The sequence below is a fragment of the Sapajus apella genome, unplaced genomic scaffold, assembly GCF_009761245.1.
Source record: "Sapajus apella isolate SASKATOON/1434 unplaced genomic scaffold, GSC_monkey_1.0 scaffold60, whole genome shotgun sequence".
Classification (NCBI taxonomy): Eukaryota; Metazoa; Chordata; class Mammalia; order Primates; family Cebidae; genus Sapajus; species Sapajus apella.
In genome coordinates this window covers 8,340,335-8,365,400 of record NW_022437000.1, presented here as the reverse complement: position 1 = coordinate 8,365,400, position 25,066 = coordinate 8,340,335, and the positions used below count along the sequence as shown (strand labels likewise).

Genomic DNA, 25,066 nt, shown 5'->3' with positions numbered 1-25,066 from the left:
CAAAGAGATTTGCTCATACTCAAAATTTTCTCAACTTTTCCAATGCCTACAGTAATCCAGGCATCCTAACTATTTCAAGGGCAAAACTGTTCCTGGGTCATCTTGGTCACATTAGAAATCTTATTATAATATCAGGTAAAAATTTTTATGTCAAACCACATAGATGTGAGAGGCACACCATTTGGTCTTGCATATTTGGGGATAAAGTGCATACTACATCCTGTTTGTAAGAATAGAATGCCTGAATCATTAGATGTGGTTGAAAATGCTCATTCAGAAAGATACTTTTAAACGTGAAAATGATGCAGGGTTTGAGAGGAATGAATTGTAAGTTTCCGTGATTTTGCAACCACAAAAGAAGGAAGAATTTAGGTACAGTTCTGGAGGATTCATGTAAAGAAAAATACTTGAACTAATGAGGAAATGGTTTGTAAGACAGATAAACAGAAATGTATTGAACTTGGAGATTTCATAAGATCATCTTGGGCACTGCTTTTGCTGGTTATTTATTTTTTTTCTTGCTGCATGTTCCCAGCAAAGAGATCATTGTAAAAAATCAAAATACTTATGCATCACCTTGGCTCTGCTGTTCTGTCTATAGCGTGCTGCTGTTGTCTGGAAAGATGCTGTGTGGGGAGGATAGAAGAGTTAATAGGTGCCTCTTTGTATTGTTGAGTAAGCACAGAAAAATCTAAATGGGCACAAAAAGAAATAAGAACATATGCCAAGAACAGAGGCGAAATGCATATTTCTGAAATTGGCTTTTGCAAAACCAAAAGTACAATGTAGTTTCTTCATGTTATCAGGAAGGAAAATTATCTGTGATGAAAGTATAGGTCATTATATATACTGTAAAAGCAAAATTGAGCATAGCTGGCATGAGAAATGTTGGCAATGGTTAAAAAAAAAAACAGAGAGAAAAAAAGAACAAGTGGAAAGCTTATAGAACAGGCCTGATGTATTATAAATTGAATTAGTTATCTAAAGAACATATTTGTAAACCAATCACAAAGAGGAGAGAAAAGAATAAGTAGATGAAAGTTATAAGAAAGGAGAAAAGATATTAAATGTGTAATATATCCTTCTATGATATATAAGGAAAAACATGAAAAAACTGAAGGAAAAGATGTAATCAAGTATATAGAGGACCAAAGCATTTTATGTTGAGGAAAACATTACCATCTGACTTTTTAGAAGCGGAGGGCTTATCAAGGTTGAAGACAAAATAAAGAAATTATTTGCACCTGGTTGTAACTGGGTGATCATTTTACTGACATTAATATCTTTAATAATAGAACCAACAGAGTAGTACAAATTTAAAGTGGCTATAGGTTTCTTCATAGTTATGTAACAGACTGGAGAGATAACATGATATCCAAAATTGCTGAGTGGGAGATATTTGAACCAAAATGTCCATGCCCATCGCAGATATTTAGGATTCATAAAACTTAGCTTCTAGGAGTAGTCCTGAAAACAGTACTTGAAGTCTGAGCCATTTGAAAGATGTCAAAATTACTAATATAATACAAGAAAACATATCAGTCATGACTGTGGAAATAATAAATATCAAAGTTTTTATTGTCAATTATAATGACAAAATAGAATGGTAAAGGCAACAAGCTTAACAAAATCATTTATGTTGTTCACAGTGGTAGTTTACAATCCTAGATAAAATCAATAAGTGCCATTTTAGATGTTGGTTTAAAAAATGAAGGTAGAGTCAGAGAAAACATTTATTTTCTATGAAAGGAAAATATCCAAATTGACAGCATAAAAATTTTGATTCAATAATTCTTGTGAAATGCTTAAATGGAGACATTCAGTTAGTAAACAAAATACATTATCTTTAAGAAGAAAATCAATGAGCTAAACAGCAAAAAATATTAAACCAATGGATAAAACAAGAAAACATATGTAAGTTCCTCTTTGTCTTTGTGTTGTATTAAAAATGTGTCATGATTTTTACTATTTTGTCTGTAATTCATTAGGCTTTTTGAACCTCTGGATTTGTTTAATCCAAAGATCTGGAAAACTGTCAATCATATATATATATGTGTGTGTGTGTGTGTGTGTGTGTGTGTGTGTAATTAATTATATACAAAATATATTTGTATGTTAATTATATTTATATAAATATAATTGAGAGTGAGTGAGAAACAGAGAAAGTTTGAGAAAGAGAGAGAGAGCTGAAGGGATGGCTTTATTATAGGAATTAGCTTATGCATTTATGGAGGCTAAATCTCATAATATGCTGTCTGCAAGCTGGAGGCCCTGTAAAGCTGGTAATGTAATTTAGTGCAAGTTTAAAAGCCTGAGAACCAGAGGAGACAGAATCCCAGGGCAGAAGAAGATGATGTCTCAATGCAAGAAGAGAGAGAAAATTCACCTTTCTTTCCCCTTCTTGTTCTATCTGGGCCCTCAATGGACTGGACAATGCCCGCCCACATTCGTGACAGTGTGTAAATCTCTTCCCAAAACACTCTTACAGACACACCCAGAAATCACATCATGTTTTACCAGCAATCGGACACCCTAAGCCTAGTCAAGTTGAAACAGAAAATTAAATCTCACAGTTGGAATATGACTTCATTTTGCTTTTGTAATTTTTGGGTTTTACTTTACAGGGATGCCCTCAATCCCTGTATACAAGGAAGTCAGATAGGACAAAAGAATATTTCATAAGTTTTGTCTTCTGAGATCAGTTAAAATTATTAACAATAATAAGATAATTTAAAATGTAATTGAAAAATATATAAGGTTTTCCATTTAAAAATAGAAATCTTTTTTTTTCTTTTTTCTTTTTTTTTGAGACAGAGTCTCACTCTGTTGCCAGGCTGGAGTGCAGTGGCCTGATCTCGGCTCACTGCAACCTCCACCTCCTAGGTTCAAGCGATTCACCTGCCTCAGCTTCCTGAGTATCTGGGACTACAGGTACCTGCCACCACGCTAAGTTTTGTGTTTTTAGTAGAGATAGGGTTTCACCATGTAGTCCAGGATGATCTCTCATGATCTGCCTGCTTTGGCCTCCCAAAATGCTGAGATTACAGGCGTGAGCCACCGTGCCCAGCCAAAAATCTTTTTTTGAAGATAAAAAAGTATCCAAAAATGATGTATTGAATTTCTGACCCTCAGTATGTCACAGTGCAACCTTATTTGGAAATAGGATCTTTCCAGAGATTATCACATTAAAATGAGGTCATTAGGTTGAGTCCTAATCCAGTATGACTGGTGTCCTAACAAAGAAGGAAAATCTAGATACAAAGACAGACACACACACAGGGAAGACAAAGTAAGACACAGAGGGAAGAGATGGCCATGTTACTAGAGTGCTGCATCTACAAGCCAGGGTTGATGGCCACCATGGCAGTTAGGGAGGTGAGGAAGGATCCTCTTAGAGGCCTCAGGGAGAGCATGGCCCTGTTGACACCTTAAATTCAGACACCTGGTCTCCAGAACTATGAGAAAACAGTCACTGTTTTGAGCCACCTGTTTGATACTCTGCTACAGCAGCCCTGGGAAATGAATACATTTAGAGATTTAGATTCCTTCACCCCCTCCCCCATTTAGGTATACCACAAATACCCTCTGTGTGGTATTTCGTTGGGCTGGTTTTATGTGTTATATAATCTTCAGTGAGGTGGGCAGAAATTTCCATTCAAGCATGACCGTGTTTGACTACTGGAAAGGAAACATAGAGTGATAGTATTTTATTTTGATTATTTATTTTTAATTAAAAAAAATTTAACCTTTGTGGATAAGAACCTACCAACCAACAGACCAGACACAAAGATTGCCAAATGCTCTTTGAGGTTAATACTGTCACCAGTGGAGAATTACTGGGGTAAAATGTGTCACAATTAGCTTACATTGGCAGCATCGTTATCCAGTGTAAGGGGTGGCTGTCACGTGTGTGTAGCAGTCTGGGAGCTGAGGAACGGGTGATTTATTTTGGGGGAAAGGAAGTGCTTCGGAGAGGAAATACATGTCTGTGTGACACCTATCAACAGCTATCTATTTGTACTATAGACAGCACACACATACGATACAAATATTCTCATAGCCCTTCCTCATTTCAAGCTTACTGATTCAAATTCTGAATGGCATCTTGGATCTAGAATTATAGGTTGATGTGAAACAGCCAGGCAGGAGTCTACAGATAGAATCTAAAGAAGATGCCAGGCTAAAGGGAGGCTTAGGGAGTGATTATAAAAGTAGAAGAGCATAGGAAGGTTTGAGATGAGGATGGCAGTAAGCACCTGAAGCAGCTGTCACCTGTGGGAAGATGGTGAGCGGCTGCGAAAAGATTTAAATACTTCCCAGCAACAGGCACATGCTCCTCCCTCCTTGGTAATCTTACATAGAGAAATTGAATAAACGAACTAAATGCTTCTAATATCATTTGATTGATGTGTGAGATTTGATTTATGTGTCAGGGAAAAGCTATACCAAGTCTCAGCTCCAAGGGCACTTGTTAAGTAAACGATTGCTGTTAAGAACACAAATGCTATTTTCATCAAGATTACTTATATTTTTGAAGACACATCTTCGAACTAGAAAACTTCATATGAGGGACATGACATTTTTATATTTTCAGCTTTTTTGGATGTCCATTCAAATGAAAACACATAAGGAAAATTCTATTTGAGCATTTTCCATACAGACAATACAATATATCTTTTAGGTAGAATAATTATCATTGTTAAGCATTTGAAACCTGTGAAAATGACTTTGAAGTTGACTTGAGCATTTCAGAAAAAATGACTATTTTAGATCCAAAATGAAAGCAGATACCAGCACTTTTGCTGTATACTTTCTTTCTTTCTTTCTTTTTTTTTTTTTGAGACAGAGTCTCGGTCTGTTGCCCAGGCTGGAGTACAGTAGCCTGCTCTCCACTCACGCATCCCCTGCCTCCCAGGTTCAAGCAATTCTCCTGCCTCGGCCTCCCAACTAGCTGGGATTATAGGTGTGCACCACCGCACCTGGCTAATTTTTGTATTTTTAAGTAGAGACCGGGTTTCACCATGTTAGTCAGGCTGATCTCGAACCCCTGACCTTGTAATCCGCCAGCCTCAGCCTCCCAAAGTGCTGAGATTACAGGCGTGAGCCACTGTGCCCAGCTTATTGTATACTATATTCCTATATATCATAAATAAATATTTTACTTATCAGATGTAAAATTAAACATTTAAAATTATGATGTCATACTTAGTAAGTTAGAAGCAGGCATTCCATTAACATAAAATATTCAGAAATATTGCTTGGCAAAGGCCCTAATATTTCTATAAATATTAAAATATTTGTTTCCTGTTATTGTGTATATTAAGGTCCTGGGCTTTTGTCTCTCCCTGTGTGTACTGCTGTGATTGATGTAGTGATGTGCCTGGAAATAGCACTAATAATTCCCTTAGCATATTATAAGACGGTTACAGAATAAAGATCAAAATATGTTGTATTTACCTGGCATTTAGAATGGAAGTTTTTTAGCTCAGATCATATTGAAAATTAACCTTTAACTTGCAAACTGGCTGATATCAAGAAGTCCTATCTCAATTTTGGTTCTATTATTAATAGTTCAAAATGCATACACTCTAAAATTAAACTTCATTATCCTTTACCTAAATGCACTGACACTTGTTTTTTAGTAAAGCATGCATCATTTCCCAAACACTGGGGCTTAGATGTTACATTAGAAAGTAAAATGACTTCTGTGTTTGCATATAAATGTATAGCCTAGTAATCACTCTGTAAGGTTCTAAAGAAGAAGGTGTTTGTCTTCTAATTTGTACAGCACTGCTGAGATCTCACTGGGAGAAAATCACCAGCTTTTCAGAAAGCAATAGCTTTTCCTTGTTAGGCTTTCACTGTGTCAAAACAGGTCTGTGAAATCACTGGGCAGGAGCACTCCCACGGAAGAAGGTGCAGCAGGGGGCTTGTGGTCGCGCAACATTGAAATTCCATCTTTTCTCTAAATCTTTATGACAGATTCTGGCAGCAGTGATGTGGAATGGAGAGAGGCATTTGCTTACAGTGGGTGAAAAATGTTTAAGAGAAAAAAGAAACAACTTTAAAATGTCAAGTCCAATAAAAGAGAGAGGACATTGGGGGCCATCCAGCTGCACACCATCTGCTCACAGATGGGCAACTGGGGGTGACCTGCGTGCAATGGGAGACACATGTTAGGCCGCGCTGTCCATGCAGCCAGGACCCAGGTAGCGTGTAAGGAAGACGTGAACACAGACAAGCTGCACCTGCGCAATCCTTAGGCACCTGCAAAAGCAGCAAACACACTTAGAATGACCCAGAGCTGCACTTATATTGTCATGGTAAGAGGGAAATGCTAAAAAAAAAAAAAAAAATTACCCCTGGAAGAGATAAAATAAATTAAATGGTCTGGAAATTTGAGAGCAGTTTCAAATCTTGTAAATGTACATATTTTCAACTTGCTTAGATTTTCCCCTTACATACTAAATGGCTCCTAATTTTCTACCTTATTGATGTAACCTATCCTATATAATAAAAGTACCTATCACATATCAAGACACTAATTCAGGACTATCCAAAACTGTATTTTGGGAAGTAAAGTTAATTATATATTTTCTGAAGCCAAAATCGCATATGAATTAGCAGACAAGAGAACATGGCTATGATAACCCACGCTTTAGAACTTTTGCATAGTAAACATATGAGAATATTTTCCCAAGGATTATTTTTATAAAGTTTCAATCTGGTGTCTTAGACCAATTCTTAAAGTAAATCACTCTAAGATACTAGAAAACCAAATTCTTATTGAGTTATTTTTGTTATTGACAAGTTCATAAAATCCATTAGTATTTAATCCAGCTACCTCTACTTTGCAGGTAAAGAAATGGAGATTTATTGTAAACAGAAGATTAAGAAGAGAGCGGAAGGAAGAAATTGAAGCACATTCTTGGACAAGAATAAAATCATTAAAATGTTAATGAAAGGTAAGAGGAACCACTGATTAATAGATTATATTGGAACAGGTGATCCAAGAAACCCTCTGATATAAGATTTAGGAATGAAATACCACAAAAATTCAGTATCAGAACCTAACCAGAGTTCTGATAAACATGTGTGTACTTGTGCTAAAATAATTAGATTGGCAGAGTATGGAAGTGGAATTAGAGATATGTCAGCCAGGGAGAAAAATAACTTAATCCAATGCAAGAGGCAAGTAGTTTATTCCTCTAAGTGAAGTAGTTTTTCACCGAAAGCCTGTTTGCACCAATTATTCCAGTTGACATGAGCCAATCTCTGCTGAGGATGCTACTTCACTGCCAATTTGCTACACCTTGCAGCGGGTCTAAGAGGTGTCCTGGCTGCCACAAGGCCCCTCCATGGGCTGACAGCTGTTAACAGCTCACAGCTGCAGTGATAAACAAAACGTGAGGTTGCACTGTGACCTGCCATCCCATATTCCCTGCTTCTCTGTATCCACAAGATGCAGTGGTGCTTCAGACAACTGCAAAATCCAAAGCAGAAAGTGATGTAAATGTTGAAAATGGATTCAGTAAGTTGTTGGTTTTGGTTTCACTCTTGCTACAACCCTGTATGAGTACCTAAGTCTCAGAGAATGTAGAAAGTCTCACTTTAATGCCTGTTGTTGGTGATGGATGTATTGCAACCTTGTAAAATTCTTGTGAATTTCTCCATAATTTTTTTGTAATTATAAATTGTTATATGGGTCGCGGTTTTAAAACCAAGCCCCTAAAGATGTGATAGAAATCAGTTTTGGGGTTTTCAAGAAGACCAATGATCTGTTACTATAAACACTGTAAAACTTGTTTCAGTTGGCAGGGAGTGGAGATTATTTGGTGAAAATATTGTGCATTGTTAGGTAAGACATCTTAAATTCCTCATTTTTTTAATCATTTAAATATTAGAAACAAAATTTATCTTTCTTTATATTCCCTTTATGAATTTTTCTCCCTCATAAACTCTTCAAAGTTAAGCAGCATTAACTAACAAATTCATGTTCATTAAAACTAAAATAAGTGATGGTGGCAAATAAGATTAATAAAAACAAAAGCAAACTTGAACCCTGAAGTCTCATGTGGCTCTCAGAAGCATATTTTTAGTGCTCACTTAAATGATAGTTTTTTAAAAAAAATCCTAAACCACCAATGTTGAATCACTCCAGTTAGAGAAACACTTACCTCAAAGGTGTCACAAGATTCTTATATCAGAGATTTATTTTTCAATGTTTGTATTAGTATAATACATACAATTGAAGAACATGGTGAATGATGGAATTCAACTTTACTGGCCCTTTTAACTCTGATAATCTAAGATACAGAGAACTGATACACTTTTGAGGATGCTTCATACAAACAATAAAAGTGTAAAGACTGCACACACTCAAAGACATTCTCTGAGTCTAGGGAGGAGACATGAGCGGTATCTCTGTGTCCTGACAGAGCCATGGAGAGAACGCATAGCTTTGAAAGAAGCGCCTCAGCGGTATGCCCATGGCCCTGCCCAGCTGCCTCATTAGAGACTTCTGTGGCCCAACAATGCTGCAGGGAGCTTGAATGGACCACACCAGCAGGCACCACAGAGCTCTTCGGGAATCTGTAGACCAGCGATTGAGCACATGCTCTGACTGCCATGTTTCAGTGCTAGAGTTTGGAAGTTTGTCCCCTGCAAACCTCATGTTGAAATTTGATCCTATTGTTGAAAGTGGTGCCTTATGGGAGGCGTTTGTTTGGGTCCTGGGGGTGGATGTCTCATAAATAGATTAATAACCTCCCTGGGGAGAGGGGAGTTAGTTCTCACTCAATGAGTTCTCAGGAGAAAGCTTCTTGTTATAAAGAAACTGACACCTCCATTGCTTTCCCCCGCTTTCTCTCTCTCTCTCTCTCTCTCTCCCTCACTTGCTCTCTCTTTCTCTACCACCCACTAACTCCCTTTTGCTTTTCACCATGAGTGGAAGCAGCCTGAGACCCTCATGAGATGGCCAGTCTTGAATTTCTCCAGACATCGGAATTGTGAGCCAAACAAACCTTTTCTTTATGAGTTACCCAGCTTCAAGTTGTCCTCCATAGCAACACAAAATGGAATAAGGAGCTTGGCATTAACATAAGATATTTGAAATGTGTCACAATCCAAATATCTTGAATCAGGAACAACTGAAGGTGGAGTCATAAATTAAGCTGAATTATAGAAAATAAAGTTCTGTGTGCTATAGATATAATATTATTAATACAAAGCTGCCTAAGTATTCTCCTCAGAAGATAAAGCAACTTGGGGGGATGGAACAAGCCCTACAGTAATGTCCGTTGGGAAAAATGATGAGACAAGTCTCAACCATTTTAGGAGATTAATTTGCCAAAGTTAAAGATGCACCCGGGAGACAGGTTTATGCCTTTCTCCAAAGATGATTTTGAGGGTTCCAAATTTAAACAGTAAAGGGCAGGATATTGAGAAGTATACAATTTTCATGTAAGATGGGGGTAGAGAATATAGTCATTCATGCTTCTATCTGGCTCAGCAAATATGCATTTTTTATGTAAGATGATGTAGACAAAATGGGGCAGGGGAGTAATCAGATATGCATTTGTGTCTGGTGGACCAAGGGTGACTGCACCTGTAAAGATGAGCTATCAATTTGCATTGTCATGATGAAATTTTAACAGCTCAATCGGAATTTCCTTGTGGGCAAAATATGGGGGAGGCATGTAGCTTTTTATCTTACAGCCATCTTATTTAGGAACTAAAATTGGGAAGCACGTTTGTATGACCCAGTTTCCAGCTTGACTTTTCCCTTCGATTAAATGAATTTGGGGTCCCAAATTCAATTTCCTCTCACAGTAACATAGATTCATTTCAATGAGTCACTAACTTAGAGCATCCTCATTCATCTCAGGAAACTTGGTCATCTCATGATCCTGTTCCTCTAGATCCCTGAATTCAGTGCTCCTAGCTTTCTGTATTCTCTAAAGTAAAGGTCTAATGAACACATACTTCTCAAAAAAGGACATTCATACAGCCAACAAACATATGGGACACAAAGCTCAACATCACTGATCATTAGAGAAATGCCAGTCAAAACCACAGGGCTATAACATTTCACACCAGCCAAAATGGTGGTGATTTAAAAGTCAAGAAGCAACGGATGCTGGCAAGGTTGTGGAGAAAAAGGAACGCTTTTAAACTATTGGCGGGACTGTGAATTAGTTAAACCATCGTGTAAGACAGTGTGGCAATTCCTCAAAGATTTAGAAGCAGAAATACCATTTGACCCACCTGTCCCATTACTGGATATATACCCAAAATAATATAAATCATTCTATTATAAAGATACATGCACAGGTATGTTCATTGCAGCACCATCCACAATGGCAAAGACATGGAATCAACTCAAATAACCATCAATGATAGATGGGATAAAGAAAGCGTGGTATGTGTATACCATGGAATACTAGGCAGCCATAAAAAGGAATGAGATCATGTCTTTTGCAGGGACATGGATGATGCTGGGAGCCATCCTCAGCAAACTAATGCAGTAACAGAAAACCAAACACTGCATGCTCTCACTTATAAGTGGGAGCTGAATGATAAGAACACATGGACATATAGGGAGTTGGGGGAACAACACCCTGGGGCATGTCAGAGGCATGTGGGGAGGGAGAGCCTCAGGAATAATAGCTAGCAGATGCTGAGCTTAATACCTAGGTGATGGGTTGATCTGTGCAGCAAATCACCATGGCACATACTTACCTAAGTAACAAACCTGCACATACTACACATGTACCCTGGAACTTAAAATAAAACTTAATGAAAAAAAAATTAAAGGTCTACTTCATATGGTACTAAATTTAGGCAATGTCTCACTGTTTTTTCTTTTTTAAAACTCAATATGATATCAAGCTTACATTATTGTTAGAAATCTATTTGGTTCTAAGAAAAAATGTTACTTATCTATCTGCTGTCCACAATCCAAGAAAAAGCTCATCTGCTGGCCCATAATTTCTACTAACATAATTTCTACTAACATAACTCGGTATTATTTCCAAAGAGAATACCAGAAAAATTATGATGAATTTTAGTGTTAGTAAGGGTAATCAGTATAACTGAGATGTGTTTCTGATTGAATATTGCTTTAACGAATGAGCTTCAAACTGAGAGCTTGGAGTCAAGATTAAGTTTCTGGTTTCCACAGAAAGCCAAATAGTTTTTTTTTTTTTTTTTTTTTTTTCAATCAGAGAGAATTTAATACAGGATATTGGCTAAACAGGTATGAGAGGACCAGAAGACTTAAAGGAACTGGTGAGTGAGACATTATTGGAGTGAGACATTACTTTAAGAGCTGGGAAAAGAAGAATCAGCTTGGGATTAGAACCTACAACATTGGCTGAAGCGTCCTGTGAACTGAGTCTGCAATGTCTTAGGTGAGATATTGCCTGGCTGGTGCTGGAATGTTTTGAGCTTGGAGGAGGCTTTGCCAAGCTGGGACTGACACGTTTGAGGAGAAGGGCTTCTGAACAGCTTTTGGAGCCTCAGTCTCTCAGACAAGCGTCACAGAATTGGAACCCAGAATTCCAAGGAAAGAGAGGTACCTCTAGGCTGGTGCTGGTATTTTCAGAAATACCAGCACCAGCCTAGAAGCCAATTCTGGCATTAAGGAAGATATCTGGAAATAGAACCAGCTGCTATTAAAACCCAAAAATGCTTCCAAAGGGAAGGGTCATGACTGGGGCAAACCTGGTAGGAAAAATAAGACCTAGGAAGCAGCAAGCCCTCCTATGCCTCCTGCCTCCCACTCTCTCCCTAGCACCCCGTCAGCATACATTGACAGAAAGCTTGCTGGCAACCAAGCATAGTTTGCAGTTCACCCCCAGCATCGCAGAGCAGAGAATAGAGAGATGGTTTGAGGGAGAGGTTGTAATTATCTGTGGGGTCCTTCCTGCCTGCTGCACAAAGTCAATGGGCTGAGACTATGGCATTGCAGTAAAGGAAGAGTTTAATTTATGTACAGCCTGCCACACTACCTGGGAGGTGGAGTTAATACTCAAGTAGATCTCCCTGAAAATTCTGAGGCCAAGGTTTTTCAGGGATAGTTTGGTGGGCAGGAGTCTAGGGAAGGGAGAATGCTGATTGGTTGGGGATGCAATCGTAGGGGTGTGAAAAGCAGTTCTTGGGTGCTGAGTGAGCTCCTAAGTAGGAACCCCCAGAGGAGTTGCTGGTCCCAGTGGGGCCATCTGGTGGCCAGAAAGGCAAAGGCCTGAAAAGACATCTCAAATGGCCAATCTTAGGTTCTACAGTAGTGATGTTTTCGAGAGGTGTAATTAAGGAAGCTGCAAATCTTGTGACCTCTGGAACAACGGCAGGCAGTCATTTCCCTCTAATCCTCCTAACCTGGAGACCTTTCATTAGCTTTATAAGGATGGTTTAATTTGGGGGAAGGCCTGTTATTAAACTACAAACTAAATTTCTTCCAAAGTTAGCTTGGCCCACGCCCAGAAATGACCAAGGGAAGTGTCAAGGTTAGAAGCAAGATGGAATCAACTGTGTCATATTTCTATTATGATTTTGCAAAGGTGGTTTCAAAGATAATAGCATACTATCCAAATAGCCAGCACAATCCACCATTTTGTATACTCAGCATCCATATTTAACTTTCCACATGTATTTTCAATTCCATGCAATGATTAAAGCAATTACATTCTTTTGCCTTATAAGAAGAAAGCATCTTTTGTACAAATGACCACTTTTGTCCCCTCTTTTTGTACAAATGACCACTTTCTTCCCCTCTTTTTAAAAAAAAAAATCAAGGGCTGGGGTGACAAAAAAATCAAAACAGGTTGCTGCTATACCATGTGGGCAAGAGGAGGAATGTGTTTCTATGTTTCTAAGAAACATGATTCATTTAATAAATTCCAGGTGATTTTTTTTGTTATGGTGCTTTCGGCTCTGGGGTACATGTGCACAGCCTGCATCCTGCGGGATTGCTGCATAGGTACATACATGCCATGGTGGTTTGCTGTCTCTATTCCCCCACCATCCCATTGCCTGCATCAGGCATTTCTCCCTGTATTATCCTTCCCCATCCTCCCTGCGCCTGCTGTCTCTCCCCACCCCATGCACTCCCCACCCAGCCCAGTGAGTGTTGTTCCCTTCCCTGCGCCCGTGTTCTCATCGTTCATCACCCACCTGTGAGTGAGAACATGTGGTGTTTGGTTTTCTGTTCTTGTGTCAGTTTGCTGAGAATGATGGTTTCTAGATTCATCCATGTCTGTACAAAGGACATGAACGTATCATTTTTTATGGCTGCATAGTGTTCTGTGGTGTATATGTGCCACATTTTCTTTGTCCAGCCTATCATTGATGGGCATTTGGGTTGGTTCCAGGTCTTTGCTATTGTAAGAAGAGCTGTAACAAACATACGTTTTAAATAATAAAGAAGTAAGTAAATTAAATAGGCATCTAAATAAATACTATTTTGTCCTTTGCAGCATTCCCAGCACATAACAGGGTCTCTGATGCCTGGTGATCACCCAATCAGTAGATGGTGAGTAAAGAAATGAATGTGGCACTGCTTTGACTAAAGACATTTTAGGCTGTATCTTTATGATGTTACATTTTCTTAAATGACAGGCAACCGAATTTTTCTCTTTTTATCAAGGCTCTTAAATGGATGTAAATACTGCTTAAGTGTGTTCCCCAGAAATATTTGAATTCTAATAACACAAATTCTCATAATTTATTTCTATATGTAAATACCTAAAATAAAATGAATTATAAATCTTATACTTTACTAACAGGGTAAGTTGCGATATAACCACATCACACCTGTGGATGAGGGGTCTGCATTTTTCCAAATGAAGAATCAAGAATCAAAATATTTGATCTCACATTTGAATGTTTTATGGAGGAAAACAAACAAAATGTTTGAAATAAAGACCACTTCTGGAACCAAGATTTGTATATGTCATTTTTTAAAAAATTGAGGCAGGATATTGCTCTGATACCCAAGCTGGAGTGCAGTGGTGCAATCATAGCTCACTATGCCTCAAGCTTCTGGGCCCAAAAAATCCTCCCACCTTAGCCAGCTGAGTAGCTGGTACCACAATTGTGCACCAGCATGCCCGGCTAATATTTTTATTTTTTGTAGAGATAGGGTCTCCCTATTTTGCCCAGGCTGGTCTTGAACACCTAAGCTCAAGTAATTCTGTCTCAGCCTTCCAAAGTGCTAGTATTCAGGCATGAACCACCGTGCCTGGCCTATTTTTCATACTCTTAAGTGACTTCTCTTTTGTGTTTATGTTAATTATCCAAAATGTAAATTTAGTATTTTAGCTGAACTGTTAACACATTCAAGTTAAATAATACTGTATGTAACCTTCAGTTTCGACATCTTCAGCTGGCTGAGACAATTTAATACTTAGCAGCTGCAAAATGAGAATGACAAAACAAAGTCCAAAGAATTCAATTAAGTTATTTTGGGACTAAACATTTTTTAAAAAGGCAGTCAGGCAAAGGAACTAAAAAGGAGAGATAGAGAAGAAAGAAAAGGGGGAGTCATAAATACAGACAAGCTAAGAACTTTGGAAGACGGAATTCACAAAATTCCCAGGAAGCAGGCATGTACCCTCCCCAAAGGTAGAGCTTGACTTAAGTTTTTTTAAAGTTTCTACTCAATAAGAGAATGTGATCTCATACTCTATATATTCAACTGTGTCTATCAGGTGACCTAATTGCTGTTTTCTTTTCTACCTCAATTATTTAACTCTGAACTTTACAAATTAACCGTTCATTTGATAGCCTGGTGTTTAAACCATGACGCTCTCTTGTTCTTCCTAATTACTGCCCTTTTTCAAAACGCACACCGTACAGTGTGTTATCACTAATCCCGTGTGGTTACTGAATTAACATGCAATAACATTTAAAAATCAGCTTGGTGGCTACTGTATTAGGCAGCACAGATGCAGAACGTTTTCATAATCTCAGCAAATTCTACTCTATAAGATTTATTTAATTTCACCAAGAAATGACTTGGCTAAAGACAGAGTAATGAGAGACCAGCAATGAAAAAACTGGGGAAAGAGTTTTCCCTGCAGAAAGAACAGCAAATGCGGATTTTATTTATCCTCACAATCTCTATATGATAGGGATTATCAAGTTTATATTGAAAAGAATTACATTGAAATTTAGAGAATAAAATAATTTGCCAAGGATTTTGAGGTTAGTTAGTATTAAATATAGGACTTGAGTTTATCTAATTCAATGCTTATTATTGTACTAGGTTGTGTTTTCCTGGAGAAGAAACACTGAGGCTGATAGGAAGATCTAGACTTTTGTGTGTGGGTGTGGAATGGGGGAAAGGTATGAGAAAGAGCTCTGCTGATTCACAGGCTCAGGCATCTTTTGATTGTGCTATTTACATATTTAGAAATCCCATTAGGGTTCCAAAGAAAGTAAATTTTCAACAGCTGCTGGGGTAGTGATATGAATATGCATGTGTTGTCCAAAATGTGAAAATGCTGCAAAAAAAAATGTGTGTGGTACATTCTTTTAATGTCATATGAAGCTGAAGGCCAGGGAAATGTTCAAGTCACCATTCTATTCAGTGTTTCATATTGATTAAAGGTCTTACACTAAGTTACATGTCAACTTGTAGAGTTTTGTCTGGTAGAGATAAAAATGATTTCTCTCTGGAGATAACCTCGAAGATTGTGCGTATGGCCTTTTGGGGACATTAATCAGTTCTGTATCTGACCCAATAATCTTATCCTTTCATTGCCTATTTATATCTAGCTTCTCAACTACTTTTGGAGCTGGTCCTAATATCTTACTGGTGCCCTTAATTAATGAATTTAATAAATTGTTGACATATATTTATCTCTTTTTTTTTGCTCACATGATATTCTATCGGATCATCATATTTTTATAATGTCATTTTTAAAGCATATTTTAAAATTACACATTAATAGTTTTAGCATTTTAACAAAGAAGCCCATTGGACTCATCTGATGGAACAAAGTAAACCACGTTTCTTAGGAAGTGCTTCTCATGGACTGTTTAAGCTCACATACATTTTTTCTTACACCCACTAAAAGGTGACTCTATCTTTGCGTCATGTCACTAAACATGGTGTAAATGTGATATCCAGAGGTGTGGAGGGTTGCGTAATAAGTGTCAGAAGTTATGCTAGTCTGTAAAATGACGGTCTTGTTACCCAATGTCATGCCTATGTGACATAGCTGAATTTCTATCCTGCCTATCTTTAAGAAACAAGACACCTGCGATCAAAAGTTTCCTTTGTAACCAAACTAGCTGAGACTCATTAGAATCAAGATAGCTGACCAAACAACTTCAAGAAGACCTCAGGATTCATGATAATCTCATTTCCATGCTTAATGACACTCCCACCAGTGCCATCACAGTTGACAGTCACCATGACAATGACTGAAAGAAGCCATAAAAGGACAAAAAGGGAGGCAGCACTCCAGCTCCAAGAAGTTCACTACCCATTTCCAGAAAAGACACAAATATTATTTCTCTTGCTTTTAATGTCCAACTCCTTCATTAGAGAAGCCCTACATTTTAACCCCCTTACCCCTCACTAGTCGAGAAGCTCATTTATGAGCCATGGCTGCCTTCTCATTTCTATGGCCATCAAATAACACCTACACTGCTTAATACTCACTTGTGGTTTTATGTATTGGCTTTGTTATACCAAGCAGGTGTCACCCATACAAAGTAAACCGCATTTCTTAGGAAGTGCTAAGGTGACCAGCTTTTTTTGGTAACAGTATATTACAGAAAATTCTCAATTATCTAAGTACCAGTTTTATTTTGTTAACTATACGTGAGTTATTTGGGTAAAAGTTATAACTATTATTGATGGTTGAGACTATCTTAGAAGCTATAGTGACAGAGACATATAGCTGTGTATGCAATCTGTTATGCTGGTTTTGTTTACAAAAGAGAAAAAGAGTACTTTTGTACTCTTTGTAAGGTTTGGTATTCCCAGAATAAAGCAGGTTGGTGACAAAGACCAAATGGATAAAGAAGTTGCAGAAGGTACACAGACAGGAAATGTTTCTTTGCATTCATTTATAATAGCTTTAAATAATGAATCTGAAAAGAAGGAATGACATGTGTTAAATTTTGTCAGAGTTGGCTCAGTTATTCATAAGAAATAAAATGTTTGTGAAACTTTGTTACCAAATATGTTACTAATGCAAAGCCAGAATTTAGCTTTTCTGTTTTGCGTCGTTAAAACTGCAAGCCGAGCTCAGAGTTCTTAACAATAAGTAATAAAGGTTATTAATTACCTTTGATGTAATCGACCTAGGTAGCGGAGAGTTCATATCTCACCAGAATATTTCATCTGTTTAGCATTGACTTTACTGTGTCACTGATTATTCAAAGGAAAAAAGAACTAATTTCTCGTTTAAATGAACTAAGGCCCCTTACAATCACACCCTCTGTTTCTTTGCTCCTTTCCATTGCTGAATGGTATTCTATTGTTTGGCTATGCCACAGTTGTTACCCATCCCCCAGCTCAAGGACATTTGTTTCTAGTTGTTGACAATTACTAATGAAGCCACTATAAACATTCATGTATAGGTTATTTGTAAAAATTGTGTTTCATTTTTCTTGGATAAATAAATATACAGGAGTAAGATTGCTGGCTCGTATGATGTATTAGTTTTCTCCTGTTACCATGACACATGAACACAAGCTTGGTAGTTTAAGTAACATCTATTTATTATTTAGAAGTTCAACATGGATTTCACTGAGCTAAATCAAGGAGTCAGCAGGATGGTGTTTCTTTTTGGAGACTGTAGGAGAGAATCTGTTTCCTTATTTACTGAATTGTGGGCAGAACTCAATTCCTTACAATTATATTACTGAGATCCCCAACTCCTTTCTGGCTGGTAGCTGACGGTCATTTCCAGCTTCTAGAAGCATTTTTTGGCCTGTGAGGCAATTATTATGCTAGCCACAGTTTTATAGTGTTAGATTTTATGTTTTGATCTATGATTAAATTTAGATAATTCTGTTCCTGGTATGAAGTATTGATTAAAGTTATTAATTATGGAGATATTGAATTGTTCTAGCATCATTCATTGAAAAGACATCAAATAGATGTGCAACACCAAGTATTGATGAGGATGTGGAGAAATTGAAATTCTTGTGTATATATGGTGGGAATGTAAAATGGTGTAGCCTCTGTAGCAAACAATATGGCAGCTCCTAAAAAGTATAAACATAGAATTACCACATAATCCAGCAATTTCACTGTGAGGCATATACCCCAAAAAACTAAAAGCAGGGACTCAAACATATAGTTGTACACTCATGTTCATAGCAGCATTGTACACAGCCGCCAAAAGGTAGAAACAACCCAGGTGTCCACGAACAGGTGAATAGATAACCCAAATGTGCTGTGTACAAACATTGATATTCGATCCTGAAAAATGAATGACATTCTCATGAAAGTTACAATATGTGTGAACCTCGAAGACACTATGCCAAGTAAAATAAGGCAGACACAAAAGGATAAGTATTTATGATTACACTCATCTGAGATGCCTACAATAGTCTAATTAATAGAGAGAGAAAGTAGAATAGTGGTTAACAGTGGGTAGAGAGATAAGAAGAATAAAGTATTCCTATTTAATAATTACAGACTTTCAGTTTGGGATGCTGATAAAGTTATGGAGATAGAGGTGATAGTTGCACAACAATGTGCAATTAATACCACTCTACTGTATACTTAGGATTAACATGGGGGAAAAAGTTGCCTTTTATCTCTGTGTTTCATTTTGGATAATTTCTGTCACTAGCTATTAAGCTCTCTGTTTTGTTAACAGTGTCTAATCTGTCTTTAGTATAATGCAATGCATTTTGTATCGTAGACATTGCAGCTTGTAGCAATTTTGGTTTGGCTTTTTTTTTCATATCTTTTCTGTCTGGACTTAACTTTTGTAATACATAGAATTCAGTTATAATAACTACTTTAATGTCTGTTAATTTTCACATCTGTCAAGATTGAAAGATTTTCCCTCTATTATGAGACATATTTGTCTGCTTCTTTACATGCTTGGTAATTTTTTATTGGATCCCAGAAGTTGTGAATTTTACCTTATTCAGTGCTGGAGGATTTTAAACTCCTATTATTGACCTGTGTTCTGGGACATAAGTTGCTTATAAACAGTTTGATCCTTTCAGATATTGGTTTTAATAACTTTTGGGCAGGAACAGGACAATGCTGAGTCTAAAGCCAAATTTTTTCCATTAGTGAGGCAAGACCCTTCTGCAAGCTCAATGCACTGTCCCATGAATCATGGGATTTCCATTCTGGCTGTCGTGAACAGGCACTGACGACCCTGTGTAAGTGCAGTGCTCTATTACCCTTCCGAATACTCTTCCTAATGGCTTATTTCCCTGGCCACAAGTCCTTTTCCCATATGCATTTGCTGATCAGATGAACACTCAATGGGAATTCTCCTCAGATTTCTGGACTTCTGCCCTTCTGGCTCTTTCTTCCTCCACATTCTTTTCTGTAACACCCAGACACCATGGTCTTCTTTGTCTCTCAGCTCTCTCTCCTTAACTCAGTGTGCCTGATGGGCTTTCTCTTCCTACACCACAGCCTGGAAGCTTTCTCAAAACACAAATCTAAAGGACTCATAGATTTTCTTTTGTTTGTTTCTTGTCTCTCAGAATTAATGGCCTTTTCACCTGCTGTCCGAGGTGCTGAAAACATTTACTACATTCTGACCTGAAATGCAAGTCTTGATAAATTCTTTTTAAATTCTTGAATGTGTAGCCGAAGACGCAGCGAATCTCCAGCCACTGTTTCTTAAAGTTTATTAGCTTGTTTTTTAAAATTTATTTATTCATACTCCCTCTCTTCCCCTCACCTTTCTTCTTTTCTTTATTTAGTTAGTGTCAGCTAATACTGGCTGAAACAATTATTTCTAAACAGGTCAAGATTCTGCTGTTACAAAATACCCTCTGAAAATAGCTGTCTGGAAAACAAAAATGCTGTGAAGCTAATAGTGGGAAATTGCAATGTAAAGTTTTATGTCTGCCACATCAATTTGCCAATTAAGTGAGGTAGATTTTTAACATTTCTGGTTAAAACAAAGTGAAATTTCTAATTATTTTATTGATCAAACAATTAATGGATAATCAAACAACAATTTTCAGAACGGAAAAAACTACCAGAAACCAGAAAACTGATTCATTTTCATTAGTAAAACTAGAGGTTGTAGACAGCTATTTTATTTTATTTTCAATTTATCCTAAAGCACAAAACTCTGAATAATAATAAATTTATATGTGTAGCTTTCTATTCACTTATTTAATTAGGGAAGATAAAAACCTCACAATCAAATGAATTTAATTAGAGATTCTAAAACAAATGGCATTTTACCAAATTTATAATTCATTTCCTTCCCCAGGACTTGATCCTGTTAAATTCCCAGAGATGAAACATGGCAGAATTATTTAGCATAGTTTTTATCTTTTCTGAAAAGAAAAATCAGTCATGTTTAATTCACAAATTTAAACCTCTTGTGATTCTAGCTGACAGGAGAAATAAATGCATGCTTTCTGGGAAGGTATCACAGAAAAACCATAAGAGACTTCAAGGGAAGTGTCCCCTGAGTCCATGGTTGACAGCAGGCATCTGATACTTGACACATCATCTGGGAGGCTCAGGTTCACCTGAGGACTATTTCTCTCAACTACTGTTCACATTTTAAAGCTCTTATATTATAGTGCATGGGAAAAAGGAAAAGGATTGTATAGATCAATATAAACAAAATAAGGCAATGGAATTTTTTCCTTTCATATAAGAGAAATGAAATTGAAAAAGATGCCTACTGATATGGTTTGGGTGTGTCCCCACCCAAACCTCATCTTGAATTCCTATGTGTTGTAGGAATGACCCAGTGGGAGGTAATTGAATCAAGGAGGCAGGTCTTTCCCTGTGCTGTTCATGTGATAGCGAATAAGTCTCATGAGATCTGATGGTTTTAAAAAGAGGAGTTTCCCCTGTACAAGGTATTTATCTCTTTTCCTGCTGCCATCCATTTAAGACATGACTTGTTCCTCCTTGCCTTCCACCATAATTATGAGGCCTCTTCAGCCCTGTGAACCTGTAAGTCCAATGAACTTCTTTCTTTCATAAATTTCCCTACCTCGGGTATATCTTTATCAGGAGTGGATAAAGTAGACTAACACACCTACAAACTCTTAAAAGGGGCCCCTTTTGACTGTGTCAATAACCTTAGTTTTGATTTGAAATCCAAACTTAAATCTGCATGAAAGCATAACTCCTCTCTGGTGGTGAACTTATTTCTTATCATTGATGCAATTATGGGAAAGTGTGCATTTGGTGTACTGTCTTGTACACAATACATAAACGTTGAACAATAATTCTCAGTTTATGCATATTCGCTTTTTTCTTGAAAATAAGTTAAAAAATATTTTTTTTAAATTTCAAAATAATTTTAGATTTGCAGGAAAGCTGCAAAGATAGTACCATGAGTTTCCGTATACTGCACACCCAGTTTCACCTGTTATTGACATCTTTCATTAGTCTGATACATTTATCACAATTAATAAGCCCATATTGATATATTATTATAATTAATGATTATTAGTGATCAGTATTACTACTTTAACTGAATATTTATAGCTATTTTGAAATACATTTTGCATACTATATTAAATATCTATTTAATGCTCTTTAAAAATATGGGATCCTATTTTCCATGTTTAACACACTAAGCCCCAGAAATATTAGCCATCTCTCTGTGTGACATTCTGAGGACGAAAATTGCATTAGGTAACATGGTGAGGTTTGGGGGGTCATGCCAAATCTCTCTAATGTCCCAAATCTCCCTGATACTTGTTTCCACTCCTGTTTCTTTCTTCTTTCTTTCAGGTCAAGGCCTGAAATAGAAAGCGCTGAAAGTAGAAAGGAGCAGAAAGGACTCGATGCCCCTTTCACCATGCAGCCAGCTAAAGTACTATATTCTTTTTCTGGAGGAAAGTTAGAAATAGAAGAAAAGAAGAAAAAGGTGTCTTTTCATAGGTTTGAGGTAATATGTGCAGTTTTTTTCACCACTCCACCCCCAACCCATTTAATGATTCTCTGGGCTGATGGAAGGGAAGGAATCAGCGGCCAATGGGAATTGTGTAGACCTCGTAGAGCCGTGAAAAACACAGCCCTGAAGTGGACGCAGGGAGTAAGGAGAGCTGGAACAGACAAAAATGTTTGTGCAATCTGAGAATGGAGGTTGTTTATGTGTGTAACGCCTTGGATGGAGTCCTGTGGAGGTGAACAGTTTACAGAGGAATGGCATGGGTTTCTATTCGGAAAGATGGACCAAAAGGAAGCCTGAAATATTCCACCTTAATCCAGCAGTGTACAAGAGCAATAGAATAGTTTTCAGAGCTTAAAGTAGAGTTCAATTAAGTAAGAGTCAGAAAGATGGACAGAATTTCCCGGTTGCAGTGTGGCATGGAATTAGGAAATCACCCTCTCTCCAGGGAGGCAGAAAGAGGCACAGATCCTCAAGAGATCCTAAGTCCACCCCAGAATGATAAATCACCCAACCCTTAGAGAAGACAATGGCTGTCTCAGTAGATGCCAGCTGGGCGCTATAACATCAAGGACAAGAAACCCTCCCACTTCTGCCTCTGCGTGGTCCCAGCGTCGGTGTTGGCACCGGCACCAGCCAAGATTCAATCCTTGAGGGGAAAAAACGTTATTTCCCATAGGGCTAAGATTACATTTAGAAACTCAGTTGTAAAATTGAAGACTGAGTTTTATTTTACTTCGTATGCTTAAGTTAGAACTGCACTGAATATTTTATTTACAAATAAAAGTTGAGGATTTATTTTTTGGTGTAGCTGTGATTATCTATATTCAGACCCCAAGTTCCCTTAATTGTTCATTTGTTTAAGTTATCTTTTATCACTTTCAAAGGCTTGGGGTATTTAAAGAAGTGTTTAAATTTATCGTGGAACCATTTTTAGATGTTAAAATGTTCTGATTGCTAATGTGATTTCTTTCCGTGTTTAAACAACAGCTGTGCATGACTGTCCCATATTTTCCCTTTGTACTTTAATGATTTGAGCTACATCTTAAGAAAACGTTGGTGCTATTCTTGCTGGCATATGTTATTGACATAAGCAACTGTAACATGAAGGTCTGAAATTAAGTTAACTTGCTTTCAACATCTCTATACCTGTAAATACTGAAACCAACAATTAAATGACCCATGTTACAGTCTCAGAGAAGCACCCAGGTTTGTGAAAATAAGTGGATAAAAATGACACTTTAAATCAATGAAATACAGACATTTTTCTATGAGTCCTCATGAATACATTCTGAAATGACATAAAGACTGTGGACAAATTTTATTAATCCTGTAATTTTTTTCAATTTTCTGTCAGTTGTACTGTGACATAGCACCTGGAAGCACCTTGCACTCACAGGACCTTGAAAGAAGCCAGTGATAATAGTAGCAAACAATAATTGAGCACTTTGTACCAGTGTGATAACATTGTCATGTATCAAAATATTTAATAATCACAACAAATTGGTAGGTTTTTAATGTTCATCTTTATTGATTCTGTCCTAAATGCACCCACAAGGTTTTTGGATCAGAGACAGATTTTTTTAATGACTTACAGCAAATAACAAGTGTGTGATTCCCCTATGCTTCCATTCTTATCCCAGGGATATTGTGATTAAAGCCAGGTCAAACATCTTAAACACACAAAGTCCATATAGTAAGCAAGGAATTAAGAAAATGAATTGTATCTGCTTGTAATAGGGAGTAAGGCAACTATCTCTCTTCTCCCTTCTGAGAAAGTCTGTTTTGGAAACATGGTAAGTCCTATGTCTTCAGTTTCACAATTAAGAGATATCTCCATTGTCCTGAGCCTCAGCACTGCTCCCCTGCCACCTCCCTAGAACTGTTCACGTATAACTCATGGATTGGGCGAGCATCTGGACTTCTCACTATCTTTACAGTTGTAGATTGCCTCCAAAGACTGGCTTTCAATTCAGATCTCAAGTTTCAGTAAAATCTGTGTAGAAAGGCATAGTTGTGCCAAAACATAAAAGTATTTTCTCTACAACTTTACACACACACACACACACACACACACACACACACCCCTATGTTATTTTACAGCTGTGGCAACTAAATTTAAAGGACTTAACCTGTCCAGGGTCAAATTTGTAGTTATCAGTAAAGCCAGGATTTTGCCCCCCATGTAACTTGAAAGCCCACATTCCTAAACATTACCGTGCCTTGCTTATTTACTGGTTAGGTAAATGATTGTGTGCATAAAGCAGCCATTCTAGTTGCCACAAATCAACTTTTACTTCATATTCATTTTCAGACTTCTCTCACGATTATGTAGAGAAGCATTTGTAAACTATGGAGGAGTTTAATATAATTTTTTCATTCCAGAGAATAACTCCGGATTAGGAAGGAAATAAAAAAAATTGAGTGAAGGCAAATAAGAATCAGTTAAAAAAAAAAAAAAAAAAGGAAACCTCAAGTAGACAGTTCAGAGAATCTACATACAGGCAATAGAGCTAGAAAAGTAGTTTCTGATCCCTCAAATGGGGCATGTAATTTAATAGGTCAAATGGCATGCACCGTGTCTAGCATTTTGTTTCATATAGCATAGATGTCCATAATTAACATATGAATGAGAAAATGAATGCAAAAGTGGGGCTTGCATACTCAATGCAAATGCTTTACCTATTTAATTTTTAAATGTCCTCAAAGAAAATTTTAAGCAAAAAGGAGCAAAGTAGATAAAAAAATAGTATGTTTAATAAATTGTTTTTATATAATAGAAGATATATAAAGATTTAGCCATCTTATGATGTTTTATGCAGCTCTATCAGAGAAGACTAATATTTTCATAGTTTGCCTTAGAAAACAATGCTGTCTAGACTTTTGACTGACAGCATTGTTTTCTAAGGCTAAAAAGTTGGGAAAAAAATATTTAACTGATACCAGAGGTAGATCCTGGTTTTATGGGGCCTGCA

General features: G+C 37.2%; 1 long non-coding RNA gene across 1 annotated transcript in view; it reads left to right on the top strand.

The window, feature by feature from the left end:
* Positions 1-24,513, top strand: part of LOC116528793 — a 171,257-nt gene extending 146,744 nt beyond the window's left edge. Inside the window, exons 3-6 of the long non-coding RNA XR_004259202.1 lie at positions 5,983-6,323; positions 6,858-6,965; positions 13,476-13,531; positions 23,449-24,513. This is a non-coding gene — a long non-coding RNA (uncharacterized LOC116528793). The remainder of the gene's footprint in view (positions 1-5,982; positions 6,324-6,857; positions 6,966-13,475; positions 13,532-23,448) is intronic.
* Positions 24,514-25,066: the final 553 nt, after the last annotated feature.